General features: G+C 34.1%; 1 long non-coding RNA gene across 4 annotated transcripts; it reads left to right on the plus strand.

Moving 5' to 3' along the window:
* Nucleotides 1-8553: 8553 nt before the first annotated feature.
* On the plus strand, nucleotides 8554-16718 carry LOC143246775 (uncharacterized). Of its 4 annotated transcripts, none has more exons than XR_013026158.1 (3): nucleotides 8554-8691; nucleotides 11874-12007; nucleotides 16347-16682. It is a non-coding gene; the product is annotated as an uncharacterized LOC143246775 (long non-coding RNA). The 4 variants fall into 4 exon arrangements; XR_013026157.1 differs by having other exon boundaries at nucleotides 8567-8691; nucleotides 11920-12007; nucleotides 16347-16718; XR_013026156.1 differs by lacking the exon at nucleotides 8554-8691 and adding an exon at nucleotides 8735-8890 and having other exon boundaries at nucleotides 16347-16662.
* Nucleotides 16719-21113: the final 4395 nt, after the last annotated feature.

Here is a 21113-nt window from a genome sequence, read left to right on the forward strand (position 1 = left end):
TATATCTCACATGGTGGTTATATAAACCCTGTTGTTGGGTTATATGACTATATCTCACATGGTAGTTATATAAACCCTGTTATTGGGTTGTATGACTATATCTCACATGGTGGTTATACAAAACACGATCTCACTATTTAATACATATTTTGTCAAGTTCTCAATATTTTAACCCAAAAACCCCGTGTCGGGTTTGAATAGCCGTAGGCCTCGTAGTTGCGTGAAGCGCAGTCTCAAGGGTCGTCTCGTTACATATGAATTTTTTTTAATTTTTCACTTAAGCAAGAAAATATATTCAATATATATAATAAAATATATTCAATATATATATAATAAAATATTTTCAATATATATATAATAAAATATATTCAATATATATATAATAAAATATATTCAATATATAATGAGAAAATACATTCGTAGCAGAAAATTCTCTGACGTGGAATTTTAAATTCCTTTTTCTGTGTTCCGAAATCATTGTAGCTGTCGTATATTTTTCCTCGCATATAATTTTTTGTTATAATTCTGTAATAACTTATGCCATAAAAGGAGACCGTGATTATATACGTATATACCCTTCTACGCATGCGTGTCCGCAGGGATGGCAGAAGCTTGCATTTGCTCCTCCTTTGTCCCGAAAATGACACAGAATTATTCCTTCAATCATTCTGTATATTTATACGTGTATATCATAACCATGAATTTTTAAGCCATAAACAAAACACATTAAAATTAAACAAAATACGCTTCATATTTTTTAAAAAGATCACAGAGTACAAGCTACAGCATGTGATTATAAAATTATTCCTAGGTTTTGGAGGTGACTAGCAAGTAGACCCACATTGTGGTGGGGATACACCGTCTATCAGTATTAACCTTCATTCGCCTGTCTCACATAATCAAAACGTACCTGTCTTCACTGACGGTAAAAATTTAAATTAATATATCAATTCAAATTATTTTATGTACCTTAGAAAAGTTAACAGTGTTCTACTCTTGTTTCCACTTAAAACCAAAGACCTGAGTTACTTATACCATCCACCACAAAATGAAACTTTAACATTTCAGTCATGCTAAGAGCCGCTCAACAATAACATACGGGTTTAGGTGTTAATGATAGTGTGGTTAATTCCTAACAGTTTAATGTAGAATATCCTGTTTCTTGTTAATGTTCTTCATGTCTCCCGTCATTTGAAAAGTGAATGTGGAACTGCTTTCTCTTTGTCGAGATTTAGGTTTTAACCTACTGGAAGGGTCAGGTTCGTTGACCCCTCCGTCCCTTCTGTACTATGTTACATGGTCGCTGCTGAACGTACGTGTAGAAACGGCATAAAGATCAGAGTAAATCCACTCACTTTCAGGGCAATTTTCGTGTAGATATGGGCAGTTATATTAATGTGTGGTGTTCAGTGTACCCTTGGCTTACGTTTAATATAACATAGTTCTGCACTGCACGAACAGTATCACACACATTTTACTAGTTCTAATCCTAATTTCAGAAAGTTTTACATATAAAACCCTTTGTAATGTTTTTATCTTAGATTAAAACTAATGTACGTTACTCATTCTACCATTAGGTTTATATTTCTAAAATATATGTTACCTGGCGAGAGGCACTTAGATCAGTGCATTTTGTTGCTATAGACGGGGTTGGGCATTTTTCCAAGCCGCAACATCGTCGATGAATTGACATGAATATACTGAGTTTGGGTCTTTCAGGGGCATATTTCTTACATACATGATGTATATGCAAAACAATCATTCATTCACGTCCTCAGTCACTGGAATCTCCTTCAAACAGAAAAGACCTGTCGAATCGATCCAGGGCAGGACCCATGGAAGTCGATAGACCTTCCTCGACTAAAGACAGTAAAGAAAAAAAGACGCGGTTGTAAACAGAAGGGTTCTTCACCCAATTCACCTACACATAAATAAAAATGTTCACCTTGATGCAATGGAACTGTCGAGGTTTACGTTCTAATCTGGATGACATCAAACGCTGAGTATGTTTTTCCTTACAGGAAACATTTCTGAAACCTGCTGATACAGTCACCTTTCGGCGGTTTTCTTTCTACAGAAATGATAAGCTGTGTGATGGATAAGTGCATGGAGGGGTGGCACTGTTGGTTGATCAGCATGTGCCCAACCTGTCTTTGGCACTCGACACACTCTTGGGAGCTGTAGCCATCTGTGTTTCCTTGGGTCATACCATCAATGTTTGTTCTCTTTACCTGTTGCTGGAGATACATATGATCAATCAGACCTTGATGCTCTCCTTGACCAGTTGCCAACTCCCTCTTTAATCCTGGGGGACTTTAATGGATATCATCCCATCTGGGGAAGTGCTGATAATGATAGGAGGTGTCGCTCTGTAGAGCATATGCTCTCTGATCACAACCTTTCTCTTTTCAATACTGGTTCTTCTACTTATTTTCATGCACCTAGTAAGTCCTTTACTGCTATTGATCTCTCCATTTGCTCCCCTTCATTATTCTTCCAATTTTCATGGAGGGTTGACAATAATCCACAAGGCAGTGATCATTTTCCTATAATTTTCAGAGAGACTGCCCGTGGTTGATGCCACCCAACCTGCATGTCCCGGTGAAAGCTGGATCACGCAAACTGGCCCTTTTTCATTGCTTTCGCAGAACTTGATTCTGCCATCGTTTGTAAGCCATCAGTAGACGACTGTATGACTGTATTATACAGACAGCTGCTCAATGTATTTCTAACACCTCGACACGTTTTCTATGATATCGTCGTTCGTGGTGGAATCCTGCCAGCCATATGGAACTGAAGGCTCAAAAACGGGCCTTGGATACTTTCTGTAGATATCTCACACTTTCAAACTGCATCGCTTTCCAGCAGGCCCATACACATGCTCGGTGGGTAAGATGTCAAAGCCAGAAGAAATGTTGGATTAAGTTCACAACCAACATATCATCTACCAGCAGTTCCAAAGCCATATGGGACAAGATTCGAAAGGTCAGTGGGCAATATAATTCTGTCCCTCTCTCGATCTTGCTTTCTGATGGCCAGGAATTAGCTGATACCTGGAGCATCACCGATACTCTAGGTGAAAGCTTTTGCCGAGTATCTAGCACTTCTGCTTCTTTCTCCACCTTCTTAGTCATTAAGACTCGGGCAGAGCGATAACATATTTCCTTTCAAGCTGATTGTCTCTATAATTATAATCTTCCCTTTACGTTGGTGGGAACTCAAACTGGCCCTTCATTGGTCTGGCAGTACATCAATTGGACATGATGATGTACGAGTACACTATGAAATGCTGCGCTATCTATCTCCTGCTTCTCTTGCTAATCTTCTGATTGTTTTTAACTGGATCTGGCAGGAGAATGTTCATACTGATACCTGGTGCCAGGCGATTGTCCTACCTTTCTCCAAGTCTGGGAAGGATCCCAAGATTCCTTCAAACTACCGTCCAGTTGCTTTGACGAGCTGTCTCTGTAAGACCATAGAGAGGATGGTTAATGCTCGTCTTGTTTGGCTCCTCGAATCAAACAACCTCCTCTCACCCACCCAGTGTGGGTTCAGAAGACAGCTCTCCACCATGGATCACGTGATTGGACTTGAAACGTCAAAAGAGAAGCCTTTCTCAAACTACAACATCTTGTATCAATATTCTTTGACATCGAGAAGGCTCATGACACAACATGGGGATGTGGTATTTTGCAAGACCTCCATATATATATGGATTACGTGACCATTTGCCCATTTTTATTAAAAATGTTTCAATGGACAGGAGATTCCTAGTTCGTAGGGGTTCGACACTTTCCTGTTCTTTTCTACAGGAACTTGGAGTCCCTCAGGGCTGTATTTTGAGTGTCACACTTTTCAGTATAGAGATTAATGCCATCGCTGAACAACCCCCTCTCACTCTTGCAAACGGGCTCTATGTCGACGACTTTCACATCTCATGTCAGTTGCCTAACATGAAGTATATTGAGTGGCAGCTACAGACTGCCCTCAATCGTTTACTGAAGTTGACCAGCAAAATAGAAGGTCGTAATGTTGTTCACTCCTCTATTAGTGCCTTCTCTACCCATACCAGCCGTTTTTAAATATATAATTTTCTAACAAGTGGGTTTTTCTCGTCATCACGAAGCTGACCTTTATACCACACATCAATCAGCTACGGGTCAAATGTACAAGAGCACTGAACATACTCTATGTTTTCTCTTTCGCCACTTGGGGAGCGGATCGATGTTCTATGCTAAAGATATATCGTGCTCTTATTTGGTCAAAACTCGACTATGGATCTGCAAGAAAATCGGCCTTAAAGATGCTGGACCCCATTCATTATCAAGGACTTTGGTTCTGCACTGGTGCTTTCTACGCTTCCCCAGTTCAGACATTATACATAAAGTCTCATGAACCTTCTTTGCACCTCTGCCGTTTGCAACTGTCTTTATTATATGCTTCAAAACTTCGTTCCTTACCAAAGCATCCCACCTGGGGTGTGTTATACTTCCTCAGTGGGCCATACTTTTTCAGAACAGACAGTCTGCCATTGCTCCTTTTAGCCTTCATATCCAGGTGCAGTTGGACAAATTGGGTCTACCCTTGAATAAAATTGCTGTATCTACTGGGTTTCCCATCCCACCACGGCTTCTTACAGCCCCCAAATGTGACCTCTCTTTACGTCATCTGAGAAAATCAGACACTCCTGATTGGAAATACTATCTGCTATTTGTTGAATATCTTTTAAACCATCCTTCCATTTCTGTTTATACAGTTGGTTCGAAATCAGGTGACTGTGTGGGCTCTGCCATGGTTTCATGTGGTTCAGTGGTTGCATGCAGAATCCCCTCTATAGCTTCTGTGTTCACTGCTGAACTGTACGCCATTTCTCTTGCCTTGGATCACATAGAAACTAAGTAATTCTCAAACTGCACTATTTATACTGGTTCCCTCAGTTCTCTACTGGCACTGGAATCACTTCACGTGAGTTCACACCCTGTTCTTATTTGAAGTTTAATACAGGAGTATTGTTACATGTTAGATACACACGACTGTGTCATTTGAAGTTTAATACAAGAGTATTGTTAAATGTTAGACATACACAAGTGTTTCATTTGAAGTTTAATACCGGAGTATTGTTATATGTTAGATACACACGACTGCCAGCCCGGCATGGCCAAGCGTGTCAAGGCGTGCGACTCGTACTCCGAGGGTCACGGGTTCGCATCCCCGTCGCGCCAAACATGCTCGCCCTCCCAGGCGTGGGGGCGTTATAATGTGACGGTCAATCCCACTATTCGTTGGTAAAAGAGTAGCCCAAGAGTTGGCGGTGGGTGGTGATGACTAGCTGCCTTTCCTCTAGTCTTACACTGCTAAATTAGGGACGGCTAGCACAGATAGCCCTCGAGTAGCTTTGTGCGAAATTGAAAAAACAAACAAACACACGACTGCGTCATTTGAGGTTTAATACAAGAGTATTGTTACATGTTATGCATATACGACTGTCATTTGAAGTTTAATACAGGAGTATTGTTATATGTTAGACATACACCAGTGTTTCATTTGAAGTTTAATAAAAGAGTGTTGTTACATGTTAGGTATACACGACTGTGACATTTGAAGTTTATTACAGGAGTATTTTTACATGTTAGATAAAGACGACTGTGACATTTGAAGTTTAATAGAGCAGTATTGTTATACACTACTGGCCAAAATCTTGAGTGCAATGAACATAAATAAAATATATCCATTTTGCGTTGTTAGACTCAACCACATATTTAAGTAGAGCTTCGAAAGATGAAAATAAGAAAAGGGAAAATAAAAATAAGAAACTTTTGTAGCGTATAATGGAGAAAATGTGAATACTGTGAAATTAACCTAAATACTAGCTGGTCAAAAGTTTAAGACCATATTGAAACGAAGTGTTAATCGGTAAACACGTAACGAAATTTACTTAGTTGTATTCAAGCATTAGCGTTGTCAACATCTCCCACTGACATCTCCTGTATTACATTGGGTAAAAACATGACAAAGGCTAAAAAGATGACAGAGTTTGAACGTGGCAGAATTGTCGAGCTGCAAAAGCATTGCCGTTGCAGGTGAGATTGGGCGTAGTAAAACTGCTGTTGCAAATTTCTTAAAAGACCGTGAGGGATACGGAACGAGAATTTCAACTGGTCGGCCCAAGAAACTTTCGCCGGTGTTGAGAAGGAGGATTCGACGGGTTGTCCGACAAGACATCAGCCGATCGTCGAACCAGATTAAGGCCCTTACGGACGCAGAATGCAGCTCAAAAACAATAAGACGGAATCTACGGCAGAAAGGCTTTAAAAACCGTAAATGTTTTCAAAGACCACGCCTCCTTCCACACCACGAAACAGCTCGATTAAACTTTGCTGAGAAGCACCAAACATGGGACGTAGAAAAGTGGACGAAGGTTTTGTTCTCTGATGAGAAAACATTTAAGCTGAATGGTCCAGATGGCTTCCAACGTTACTGGCACGATAAGGATATTCCAACGGAGACATTTTCTACACGACACAGTTGAGGAGGTTCCATCATTATCTGGGGTGTTTTGTCCTTCTATGGAACAATGGAGCTTCAGGTTATACAGGAGTGTCAAACAGCAGCTGGCTACATTGGCATGTTGAAGAGAGCATCCTTATTGAATGAAGGCCTTCGCTTGTGTCGAAATGACTGGATCTTTCAGCAGGACAACGCTACAATCCACAATGCCTACAGACAAAGGACTGTTTCATGGCGAATAACATGATTCTTTTGGACCATCCAACATGTTCAACCGAATTGAACCCCATTGAAAATGTTTGGAGGTGGGTGGCAAGGAAAGTCTATAGAAATGGACGTCAATTCCAAACAGTGAATGATCTTCGTGAAGCCATCTTCACTATTTGGAATAACATTCCAGCCAGTCTTCTGCAAACGCTTATGTCGACCATGCCAAAGCGAATGTTTGCAGTTATTCGCAATGACGGCCGTGCAACTCATTACTGAGATCTCTTTTTGGGCATTTCCTACCCTGTTTAGGACTTTTTTTTGGTATGGTCTTAAACTTTTGACCAGCTAGTATTTAGGCTAATTTCGTAGTATTTACATTTACCCTATTAAATGTTAAAGTTTTTTGTGTTTTTTTTCCCCTTTTCTTATTTTCATCTTTCGAAGCTCTACTCAAATAAGTGGTTGAGTCTATTAACGCAAAATGCATATTTTTTTCTTTAGGTTCGCTGGCCTTAAGATTTTGGCCAGCAGTGTATGTTAGATATACACGACTGTGTGATTTGAGGTTAAATACAGGGTATTGTTACATTTAAGTGTATACGACTATTTCATTTGAAGTTTAATACAAGAGTATTGTTACCTGTTAGATATACACGACTGTGTGATTTAAAATTTAATAAAGTATAATCTTACATGTGAGATATACACGATTGTGTCATTTAGAGTTTAATACAAGAGTATTGTTACCTGTTAGATATACTCTCCTGCTTCATTTGAAGTTTAATACAGCATTATTGTTATATATTAAATATACACGACTGTGTCATTGGAAGTTTGTGTGTACTAAAGCTGAATATCGTATGGTTGTTTGTACTAAAATTAAGTATTATGTATGTTTGTGTACACTAAAGCTGAATATCGTATGGTTGTTTGTACTAAAGTTGAGTACTGTGTATGTTTGTGTATACTAAAGCTGAATATCGTATGGTTGTGTGTACTAAAATTGAGTATTGTGTATATTTGTGTATACTAAAGCTGAATATCGTATGGTTGTTTATACTAAAACTGAGTATTGTGTATGTTTGTGTATACTAAAGCTGAATATCGTATGGTTGTTTGTACTAACGTTGAGTATTGTGTATATTTGTGTATACTAAAGCTGAATATCGTATGGTTGTTTGTACTAACGTTGAGTATTATGTATGTTTGTGTATACTAAAGCTAAATATCGTATGGTTGTTTATACTAAAGTTGAGCATTATGTATGTTTGTGTATACTAAAGCTGAATATCGTATGGTTGTTTGTACTAAAGCTGAGTATTGTGTATGTTTGTGTATACTAAAGCTGAATATCGTATGGTTGTTTGTACTAAAGTTGAGTATTATGTATGTTTGTGTATACTAAAGCTGAATATCGTATGGTTGTTTGTACTAAAGTTGAGTATTGTGTATGTTTGTGTATACTAAAGCTGAATATCGTATGGTTGTTTGTACTAACGTTGAGTATTATGTATGTTTGTGTATACTAAAGCTGAATATCGTATGGTTGTTTATACTAAAGTTGAGCATTATGTATGTTTGTGTATACTAAAGCTGAATATCGTATGGTTGTTTGTACTAAAGCTGAGTATTGTGTATGTTTGTGTATACTAAAGCTGAATATCGTATGGTTGTTTACACTAAAGTTGAGTATTGTGTATATTTGAACATTGTGTATTATTCAAGGTTGATGTTTCGTTGACCTCGTGTAATCTACTAGAAGTGGTTCATCACACGTCATGATTGACTCTTACAACACATCAAACAGTCATCCTTGAGGTCAGTAGGTTATTACACTTCAAGTTCAACTTGAAACAAGTCATCACCATAAATCTTCTCACTCATTAGAGTACACTTTATAAAGAACAAATCACGAAGTATTTGAGCTAATGATGGGTAACTTATTTTTTCACTGTGCTGATTGTTTACCACAAGGTAAGAAAACATAAGATGTATTGTTTACATATTTTGGTATTTACATTTACACACAAACGATACCTTAAGACACTAGGGTAGTGTGTTGTCGAGTCATCTTCTCGTGACCAGGTTCAAAAAACTAGATTCAGGGATGACATTTATAAAAAAGACAGCTTCGTAAAAGTGAATCATTATTTTGACCACAGTAACGACGATGGTAAGTTCACATAAAACGTTCTTACTGAAATTAATTATTATAATTTTGAAATGTACAGAGCGTTGTCTATACAAATTTCTCGAGTATACTTTATATTGGTAGTAACGTGTGCAATGAGAGTGCAATATGCAATAACACTACTTCTATAACAATTATAACGAGTAAAACGAGTGTACTGTAACATGTTATTATACCATTTCTATAATAATTATAACATGTAAAAACAGTGTACTGTAGCATGTTATTATACCATTTATATAACAATTATAACATGTATGATGTTCTATAACAATTATAACGATTAAAAAGAGTTTACTGTAACATGTTATTATACCATTTCTATAATAATTATAACATGTAAAAAGAGTGTACTGTAGCATGTTATTATACCATTTCTATAACAATTATAACATGTATGATGTTCTATAACAATTATAACGATTAAAAAGAGTTTACTGTAACATGTTATTATACCATTTATATAATAATTATAACATGAAAAAACAGTGTACTGTAGCATGTTATTATACAATTTATATAATAATTATAATATGTAAAAAGAGTGTACTGTAGCATGTTATTATACCATTTCTATAATAATTATAACATGTATGATGTTCTATAACAATTATAACGATTAAAAAGAGTTTACTGTAACATGTTATTATACCATTTATATAATAATTATAACATGTAAAAAGAGTGTACTGTAGCATGTTATTATACCATTTCTATAACAATTATAACATGTATGATGTTCTATAACAATTATAACGATTAAAAAGAGTTTACTGTAACATGTTATTATACCATTTCTATAATAATTATAACGAAAAAAAGAGTTTACTGTAACATGTTATTATACCATTTATATAACAATTATAACATGTATGATGTTCTATAACAATTATAACGATTAAAAAGAGTTTACTGTAACATGTTATTATACCATTTATATAATAATTATAACATGTATGATGTTCTATAACAATTATAACGATTAAAAAGAGTTTACTGTAACATGTTATTATACCATTTATATAATAATTATAACATGTAAAAACAGTGTACTGTAACATGTTATTATACCATTGATATAATAATTATAACGAGTAAAGAGAGTGTACTGTAACATGTTATTATACCATTTATATAATAATTATAACATGTAAAAAGAGTGTACTGTAACATGTTATTATACCATTTATATAATAATTATAACATATAAAACGAGTGTACTGTAACATGTTATTATACCATTTATATAATAATTATAGCATGTAAAAAGACTGTACTACAACATGTTATTATACCATTTCTATAATAATTATAACATGTAAAAAGAGTGCACTGTAACATGTTATTATACCATTTATATAATAATTATAACATGTAAAAAGAGTGTACTGTAACATGTTATTATACCATTTATATAATAATTATAACATGTAAAAAGAGTGTACTGTAACATGTTATTATACCATTTATATAATAATTATAACATGTAAAAAGAGTGTACTGTAGCATGTTATTATACCATTTATATAATAATTATAACATGTAAAAAAAGTGTACTGTAGCATGTTATTATACCATTTCTATAATAATTATAACATGTAAAAAGAGTGTACTGTAACATGTTATTATACCATTTATATAATAAGTATAACATGTAAAAAGAGTGTACTGTAACATGTTATTATACCATTTATATAATAACTATAACGAGTAAAGAAAGTGTACTGCAGCATCTTATTATACCATTTATATAATAATGATAACATGTAAAAAGAGTGTACTGTAACATGTTATTATACCATTTATATAGTAATTATAACATGTAAAAACAGTGTACTGTAACATGTTATTATACCATTTATATAATAATGATAACATGTAAAAAGAGTGTACTGTAACATGTTATTATACCATTTATATAATAATGATAACATGTAAAAAGAGTGTACTGTAATATGTTATTATACCATTTATATAATAATTATAACATGTAAAAAGAGTGCACTGTAACATGTTATTATACCATTTATATAATAATTATAACATGTAAAAAGAGTGTACTGTAACATATTATTATACCATTTATATAATAATTATAACATGTAAAAAGAGTGTACTGTAACATGTTATTATACCATTTATTTAATAATTATTACATGTAAAAGGAGTGTACTGTAACATGTTATTATACCATTTATATAATAATTATAACGAGTAAAGAGAGTGTACTGTAACATAATATTATACCATTTATATAAAAATTATAACATGTAAAAACAGTGTACTGTAGCATGTTATTATACCATTTATATAATAATTATAACATGTAAAAAGAGTGTACTGTAACATGTTATAATACCATTTATATAATAATTATAATGAGTAAAGAGAGTGTACTGCAGCATGTTATTATACCATTTATATAATAATTATAACATGTAAAAACAGTGTACTGTAGCATGTTATTATACCATTTATATAATAATTATAACATGTAAAAAGAGTGTACTGTAACATGTTATTATACCATTTCTATAATAATTATAACATGTAAAAAGAGTGTACTGTAACATGTTATTGTACCATTTATATAATAATTATAACATGTAAAAAGAGTGCACTGTAACATGTTATTGTACCATTTATATAATAATTATAACATGTAAAAAGAGTGTACTGTAACATGTTATTATATTATGCCTAAAATAATATAATAATTACAACATGTAAAAAATTATTATTGGTAGCTTGTTTTTATAAAACAATCTTCAGTAATTCATTCATGCAGTAAGTAGGTCATAAAAGTTTATTAACCTATCAGTTATACTGATATCTTATGTGTTTTTATAAACATCAATAAACCTTCCAATTACAATATAAACATCAGTAAACGTACTAGTTCATTCACTAACATTTTCACACGGTTGATGTTGAAAGAGTGTTTTATGTGCTTATATTCTTGTAGATAATGAAGAACTACAAAAGTCCAGTTGTCTTAATCCTTCTTGTAGGCTTAACCATTCTAGTAGGCTTCCTTCAACAAACTTTGGCGACATTTGGGAAACTCAACAAGAGATACTATTGGCCGTATAAACCCTTGTAAGTACTACCTACAACATAGATATAACCACACCGCTAGAAGTAACTGAAACACTCACAGTATGGTAACTAACCACACCTCTAGAAGTAACTGAAACACTCACAGTATGGTAACTAACCACACATCTCGAAGTAACTGAAACACTCACAGTATGGTAAATAACCACACCTCTAGAAGTAACTGAAACACTCACAGTATGGTAACTAACCACTCCTCTAGAAGTAACTGAAACACTCACACTATGGTAAATAACCACACCTCTAGAAGTAACTGAATCACTCACAGTATGGTAACTAACCACACATCTAGAAATAACTAAAACACTCACAGTATGGTAACTTACCACACATCTCGAAGTAACTGAAACACTCACAGTATGGTAACTAACCACACCTCTAGAAGTAACTGAAACACTCACAGTATGGTAACTAACCACACATCTAGAAGTAACTGAAACACTCACAGTATGGCAACTAACCACACCTCCAGAAGAAACTGAAACACTCACAGTATGGTAACTAACCACACCTTTAGAAGTAACTGAAACACTCACAGTATGGTAACTAACCACATATCTAGAAGTAACTGAAACACTCACAGTGTGGTAACTAACCGCTCCTATTGAAATAACTGAAACACTCACAGTATGGTAACTAACCACACATCTAGAAGTAACTGAAACACTCACAGTATGGTAACTAACCACACCTCTAGAAGTAACTGAAACACTCTCAGTATGGTACTAACCACACCTCTAGAAGTAACTGAAACACTCACACTATGGTAACTAACCACACATCTAGAAGTAACTGAAACACTCACAGTATGGTAACTAACCACACCTCTAGAAGAAACTGAACTGTCCAATATGGCACACACACTTTCAGAATTTACACAAAAAACATAGTTTTCAACACTTATTGCTAGGCATCTTTAAATATAAAGTGTTGATTTGAAAGTGGGTTACCAATACGCATACAGTTTTTCATTAAAACTTGTGGCTAGACATCTTACAGCTAAATATATCTAGATATGAAGTGTTGATTGTAGAAATGACTTATCGATACACACACACAGATTTTTAGTGACACTTACAGCTAAATATATCTAGATATGAAGTGTTGATTGTAGAACTGACTTATCGATACACACACGCAGCTTTTTAGTGACACTTACAGCTAAATATATCTAGATATGAAGTGTTGATTGTAGAAATGACTTATCGATACACACACACAGATTTTTAGTGACACTTACAGCTAAATATATCTAGATATGAAGTGTTGATTGTAGAAATGACTTATCGATACACACACGCAGCTTTTTAGTGACACTTACAGCTAAATATATCTAGATATAAAGTGTTGATTGTAGAACTGACTTATCGATACACCGACACAGCTTTTTGTGACACTTACAGCTAAATATATCTAGATATGAAGTGTTGATTGTAGAACTGACTTATCGATACACACACGCAGCTTTTTAGTGACACTTACAGCTAAATATATCTAGATATGAAGTGTTGATTGTAGAACTGACTTATCGATACACACACGCAGCTTTTTAGTGACACTTACAGCTAAATATATCTAGATATGAAGTGTTGATTGTAGAACTGACTTATCGATACACCGACACAGCTTTTTAGTGACACTTACAGCTAAATATATCTAGATATGAAGTGTTGATTGTAGAAATGACTTATCGATACACACACACAGATTTTTAGTGACACTTACAGCTAAATATATCTAGATATGAAGTGTTGATTGTAGAACTGACTTACCGACACACACACACAGCTTTTTAGTGACACTTACGGCTAAATATATCTAGATATGAAGTGTTGATTGTAGAACTGACCTATCGATACACACACAGCTTTTTAGTGACACTTACAGCTAAATATATCTAGATATGAAGTGTTGATTGTAGAACTGACTTATCGATACACACACGCAGCTTTTTAGTGACACTTACAGCTAAATATATCTAGATATGAAGTGTTGATTGTAGAACTGACTTATCGATATACACACAGCTTTTTAGTGACACTTACGGCTAAATATATCTAGATATGAAGCGTTGATTGTAGAACTGACTTATCGATACACACACATAGCTTTTTAGTGACACTTACAGCTAAATATATCTAGATATGAAGTGTTGATTGTAGAACTGACTTATCGATACACCGACACAGCTTTTTAGTGACACTTACAGCTAAATATATCTAGATATGCAGTGTTGATTGTAGAACTGACTTATCGATACACACACGCAGCTTTTTAGTGACACTTACGGCTAAATATATCTAGATATGAAGTATTGATGTAAAACTGACTTATCGATACACACACACAGCTTTTTAGTGACACTTACAGCTAAATATATCTAGATATGAAGTGTTGATTGTAGAACTGACTTATCGATATACACACAGCTTTTTAGTGACACTTACGGCTAAATATATCTAGATATGAAGCGTTGATTGTAGAACTGACTTATCGATACACACACACAGCTTTTTAGTGACACTTACAGCTAAATATATCTAGATATGAAGTGTTGATTGTAGAACTGACTTATCGATACACACACGCAGCTTTTTAGTGACACTTACGGCTAAATATATCTAGATATGAAGTATTGATGTAGAACTGACTTATCGATACACACACACAGCTTTTTAGTGACACTTACATCTAAATATATCTAGATATGAAATGTTGATTGTAGAACTAACTTATCGATACACATGTATATGCAAAAACGGCTCATTTGGGTTGAGAAAATATTTTACATAGAAGAGCGAACAACGTTTCGAACTTCAAAATACAATGTGATAACTGCCACGACTTCTATATTGGAGAAACAAGTAGAAAAATGGAAACCAGATTCAAAGAACAAATAAAAAGTCACCTTCACACGTTTTCGAACACTGCAAGTCAAATAAACACAACATAACCATAGAAAACACTCAAATACTAAATAAAGAAACAAACATAAACAAACGCAAAATTAAAGAAGCCTTACTTATACAACAACTTAAACCCAAAATAAACCAATATAAAGGAACGCCTTTATACCTATATTAATATAATAAATAAAATTATATATTCAAACATCTAATACCGCCCTCTACATTTCGACACACAGTTACACAACCCCTTTCAAACATGTGGTCAGCTTCCGGTCAGTTACCTCTTTCTTTGTGAACCTGACGATGACCGAAGAAGGTCGAAACGTTGTTCGCTCTTCTATGTAAAATATTTTCTCAACCCAAATGAGCCGTTTTTGCATATATATTTCTCTACAAAGGGGTTTCTCGTCATCACTGATTATCGATACACACACGCAGCTTTTTAGTGACACTTACGGCTAAATATATCTAGATATGAAGTATTGATGTAGAACTGACTTATCGATACACACACGCAGCTTTTTAGTGACACTTACAGCTAAATATATCTAGATATGAAGTATTGATGTAGAACTGACTTATCGATACACTCACATAGCTTTTTAGTGACACTTACAGCTAAATATATCTAGATATGAAGTATTGATGTAGAACTGACTTATCGATACACACACATAGCTTTTTAGTGACACTTACAGCTAAATATATCTAGATATGAAGTATTGATGTAGAACTGACTTATCGATACACACACATAGCTTTTTAGTGACACTTACAGCTAAATATATCTAGATATGAAGTATTGATGTAGAACTGACTTATCGATACACACACGCAGCTTTTTAGTGACACTTACAGCTAAATATATCTAGATATGAAGTGTGGATTGTAGAACTGACTTATCGATACACACACGCAGCTTTTTAGTGACACTTACAGCTAAATATATCTAGATATGAAGTGTGGATTGTAGAACTGACTTATCGATACACACACGCAGCTTTTTAGTGACACTTACAGCTAAATATATCTAGATATGAAGTGTGGATTGTAGAACTGACTTATCGATACACACACGCAGCTTTTTAGTGACACTTACAGCTAAATATATCTAGATATGAAGTGTGGATTGTAGAACTGACTTATCGATACACACACGCAGCTTTTTAGTGACACTTACAGCTAAATATATCTAGATATGAAGTGTTGATTGTAGAACTGACTTATCGATACACACACATAGCTTTTTAGTGACACTTACAGCTAAATATATCTAGATATGAAGTGTTGATTGTAGAACTGACACTCACATAATTTTTAGTTGTACTTATTACCAGACATCTTTCCAAGTGAAGTGCTGATTATAAACGAAGTATAGCAAGATTACGTAACGTGCTATTTTCTTCTTACAGTCACCCAGGCTACGACATATACGATCCTTACAGACAGTCAGACTTCGGTTATCCAGCTGTAGGCCTATGTGGTAACAATTGTGACCTTCAATATATCTATCGTATTCTTTTTGCTGTTAATAGACTTCGACTAGGTCTCAGTTCTCCATTTTTTTGAAAGAAGAAATAAAAGACAATCATTTGGTAGCATTGATAAGTTTATTGTATGATGTATTTTTGGTTCCAATAATCGATTTAAAAAACGTAAAACATTTTATAAAGTTGGAAATAAAGGATTCGTTACTAAACGGTTGCATTTTTTTTTTGTAAAATATATTGATAATAAATTGATATTCTTATGAATATCAGGTTCATATTATTTTCTTATATAAGTTATGAAAATAATAAAAAACACGTTATTTCTTCAGAATCTTTACCTTTAGATTACTGTTCTAACTCTCTCTGCAGATGATTACAAATTATCAAGTGAAAATAATACAATGACAAATTTATTTAATCATTTGTAGAAACTTAAACCACCTTTAAACTGTTACACTTTTTTAGGCTTAGATTTACAAATGGCGCCATACCTCCATGTTGATAATATTACGATCAAAATAAACCAATCCAATTTCTTGTACAAAGAACTGCGATAACTGTCTTTTATCCACTTAATAGTCAACCCAAGGTATTTAACTATTCGGTCCATGTACAGTCCACCTTCATTCTAGATATTTCTAGGACAAACGCGAAGTTTACGCCATCAAAAAATCTACTATTCCCTCTGGCTACAGGAGTTCGATTCCCCTTGGTGGACTCAGCAGATAGCCTAATGTGGCTTTGGTATAACGAACACACACACACCTTATAACAACTTAAGATGCGTTGAAGATATAAAAACAAAATTATCAAACGTTGGTACAATGTGTATAAAGACAAAACTTTTTCTACAATAAATGTTAACAACTTTCCTCATACCTAGCATATCAGCAACCACAAACTATATACACCGTCTATTAAGGTAACGAATTAGCTGCCGAGAGACGACACATGGCTGATGACATATTTTATAGGTGAGCCGACAGCATCATATGCCTTCTCGTCGTTATGGTAATTATCTTGAAAACTAGCACATAAAAACGGGCCTCTTGTGGTTCCTGGGGTAAGCACCCACCTCTCAGGGGTCCTGCACATCAGGAATCATTAATCACGGCCTACTAATTGTAGTTACTTTACAACGACTAATGGCTGTCTTGCTTCGCAGCCTATTTACTTAGCCTGCTACATGACAGAAACATATATTTCAAACAAATTATGTGTAAGCATATTCGCATTATACAAATGGCCATTATAAATTAGCTATACATAAATCAATGAAATACCAGTGACGGCATGTTTTAAAGAAAAACAACTTTACTTATATTAAGTACTATCGTATTGAAAACAACGAATATTTATTGTCATCTCTCTCAAGCTTCTTTTATTTATATGTTTACATGGAAATTGGGGTACATTTGAAAGCATTAGGAATACAACGCGGCATGTGCCAATGTCCAGGCCAATTAAATATAAGGGCCAACAGATTTTGTAAAGGCACGTGCCTTGTTGCCTGTATGGAATATACTTCTCTGTTTGCTGTCATCTACCATATCATAAATAATTAGAAACAGCTGATCCAACATGATTAGTCCCAGGCTTCAGCTTGTGGCTAAGTAAACACTTTTGTTTGGTGGCTTTGTTCTTCTGGTAAGATTTCAATTAAACAAATTAGAAAGGACGGATTTCTTCAACAAGTTCAAGAAAACCTTAACAGGGAATCCCGGGCTAGCATTTTTTTGACTTATGTTGTTAATTTTATCTTACAGGGCCTGATACAGCAAAGAACAAGTAAATTTATCTTACAGGGCCTGATACAACATTGCTGACAGCAAGAACAGGTAAATTTAAAAACTATAGTTGATGACTTTAATGCAGGAATCCAGTCCTTAAAGCTCCCAGTAACAGGACAGTAGGTAATGCAGTCCTTAAAGCTCCCAGTAACAGGACAGTAAGTGTGTCTGCAGCTTTACAACAGTAGAAACCTAGTTTTGATACACATGTTGAGCACAGCACAGATAACACTATGTACAAATTTTTACTTTTTCTTGTTCCTGGACAGAAAGTGTTATTTCCCAATTGCTTATGCCTAAAGTAAATGGAAAATACCAATTTTTCTCTTCAAACTTTGCTTTTGTGACCTGGGTAATGAAATTTTCAAATTTACCCATTTTCCAAAACATTCTACGTAGATTCAGTGCTGAGTAGCTGAAAGATAATTTTCTCGAACTTACAAGAATTTTTAAGAACTTTCTAGAATGTTATAGAACTTATGAGAATTTTCAAGAACTTTTCAGAATTTTCTAGAACTTTCCATAGTAATATATATATACACAGGGACTCACCACTTCAGTTTTGTTCTTGCTGCCTAAGTGAACACATTGACCTATCTGATTTTATCAGAGATGGTATCAAGAAGCTGCAAGCATTCTCCAGATGCATTCTGCTATGTATGTGACAGCATCTGCTAAAATGTGTGAAGCCTACAAGACATATTTCAGCATGCCTATCAGGGATCAAGACAAACCCTGAGAACCTCATTTTACCTGCAAAAAAAAAACACCAAAAAACTCTGAAAGGTAAGAAGGACAATGTTTGCTTGCTTGAATAGTAATATTTTATATTATACAAATTTTAGACCTTTTAAAATCTAAATATCTTTTAATATATATATTTGTAATTTCCAATAGTATATAAAAATATCACATATAAAATATTTTGTTTGAACCTGTTACACATTAGTTGTGGATGAAATATATTTATTCTTCATAATAACAATTTTATTTTGCTCTTCTGCAGGATGGTACAGAGGAGAAGAGAGCCATGAAGTTTGCTATTCCAAAAATTTGGCGTGAACCCACTGGCCACTCAAGCAATTGCTATTTCTGCATGGTAGACACTTTCAAACGTCAGGCAGGCAAGAATGGATCTGCTATCAAGTATCCGGACCTTCCATCATCCATCTCCCCAGTGCCACACTACCCTGAGCTCCCTATATCTACTCTGCCAGAGCGAAAACAACCATCCTCAGAAGAGAGCAGCAAATCAGAAGAGGAGGTAGACATTGAAGATCCAGATTACAATTTCAGAGGTGCAGCTGGTGAGAAAAACCCATACTACCCAACCAAAGAGACCCAATGACTTGATCAGAGATCTTGGTTTAACAAAGTCGAATGCCGAGACTGTATTTGTGGGCTGATACATGAAAGTGATTTACATTATAGTCGCAAATCTTGAAAAACTACTCATTTCTAAACATTTTTGTATAACTTTAGTATAAATACATGTAAATCTTGATTCATATGTTGTTTTATTCAGACCTTATGTGAATGAAAATGTGCAAATTTGCCCGTTTTTACATATAAAATAGGTTAATTTCTAAATTTCATTATCCAGGTCACAAAAGCAAAGTTTCAAGGGAATAATGGCTATTTTCTGTACTTTTACAACATAGGCAATTAAGAAATAACACATACTACCCAGGAACAAAATTTGTATTACATAGTGTAATCCACTGTGTTGCTTTGTGTTTTGTTACGTATTACAATTTGAAATAGCCTTAAACTGAGTTAAATTGTAATTTAAATTTAGAAATTAATCAAATGTCGATATGTATCCAATATATGATATCAAATGTCGATATGTATCCAATATATGATATCTATTTTCATTTTTAATACAAATGTATTTTAATATACTAACAATAATATAATTCATATCTGTTATTACAAATAATGATTTATATACAAAAGATTTACAAACTTACCAATAATATTGAGTCTTCTATCTGTCTGGAACTGGATATTTTATTGAGGGTTCATGACGAATTAATTAACTTTAGTTGACATAGGTACAATTCACTTAACATGGAGCTAGATGGCTCTCTGTAGAGCTTTCTACTGATGAAATTATATAATATTTTCATACAAATACTAATATCCGATGTGAATCCATTGTTGTTAAATGGTTTGTAACATTTCTATAGATGTACCTGGTCAAATATCTGAATGTCCCCAGTAACAGTGTTAATCATAGTTATGGCTTCAAGTTTTATGGTATACCAAATCAGTAACATATACCGTCTCTTGGTGTGTTGTATTGCTTACATTTATATACACAAGGAAAGTTTTTAAACCTTACAGCTTGCATAAAAATGTGATAATACACTAATGTTTGCTTACACATATAATTTGTTCATTCTTACACTCATGAATCTTCTACAACTTTAGTGAATGGACGGGAACTTCGCAATACAGATATAGCAGTATAAGTTAAGGATTTTTCCATATATAAATTTAACTTAAACAAACACCGATATTAAAATAGATATGTGACAGTAAATCCACCATACCTTAACTTCAAACAAATAAATAAATATTAAGCAAAATGTAGACAACAATGAACCCACGCTGAGGGTATGCCCTTCAAACAACCTTTCAAACTAATTTTTAATAATTTACCTACAACAACGGTGTATTTAGGAACTTCAAATATCCATGTTTCACTACAATGTACTTTGTGTATGACATAAGATTTATTTTATCTAAGAAGTCTTTCATGTTATAAATTGTTTTATGAGAGATTGGTATGAGTTAGATATTGTAGATATACACAACGGAACAAATATTTTGGACGAATTTTTCTTTCATGTCAGGCTCTTCTTTGGAAATAAGCTTTTTAATAGCCAATAGT

Source organism: Tachypleus tridentatus, chromosome 3 (genome assembly GCF_004210375.1).
Source record: "Tachypleus tridentatus isolate NWPU-2018 chromosome 3, ASM421037v1, whole genome shotgun sequence".
NCBI lineage: Eukaryota > Metazoa > Arthropoda > Merostomata > Xiphosura > Limulidae > Tachypleus > Tachypleus tridentatus.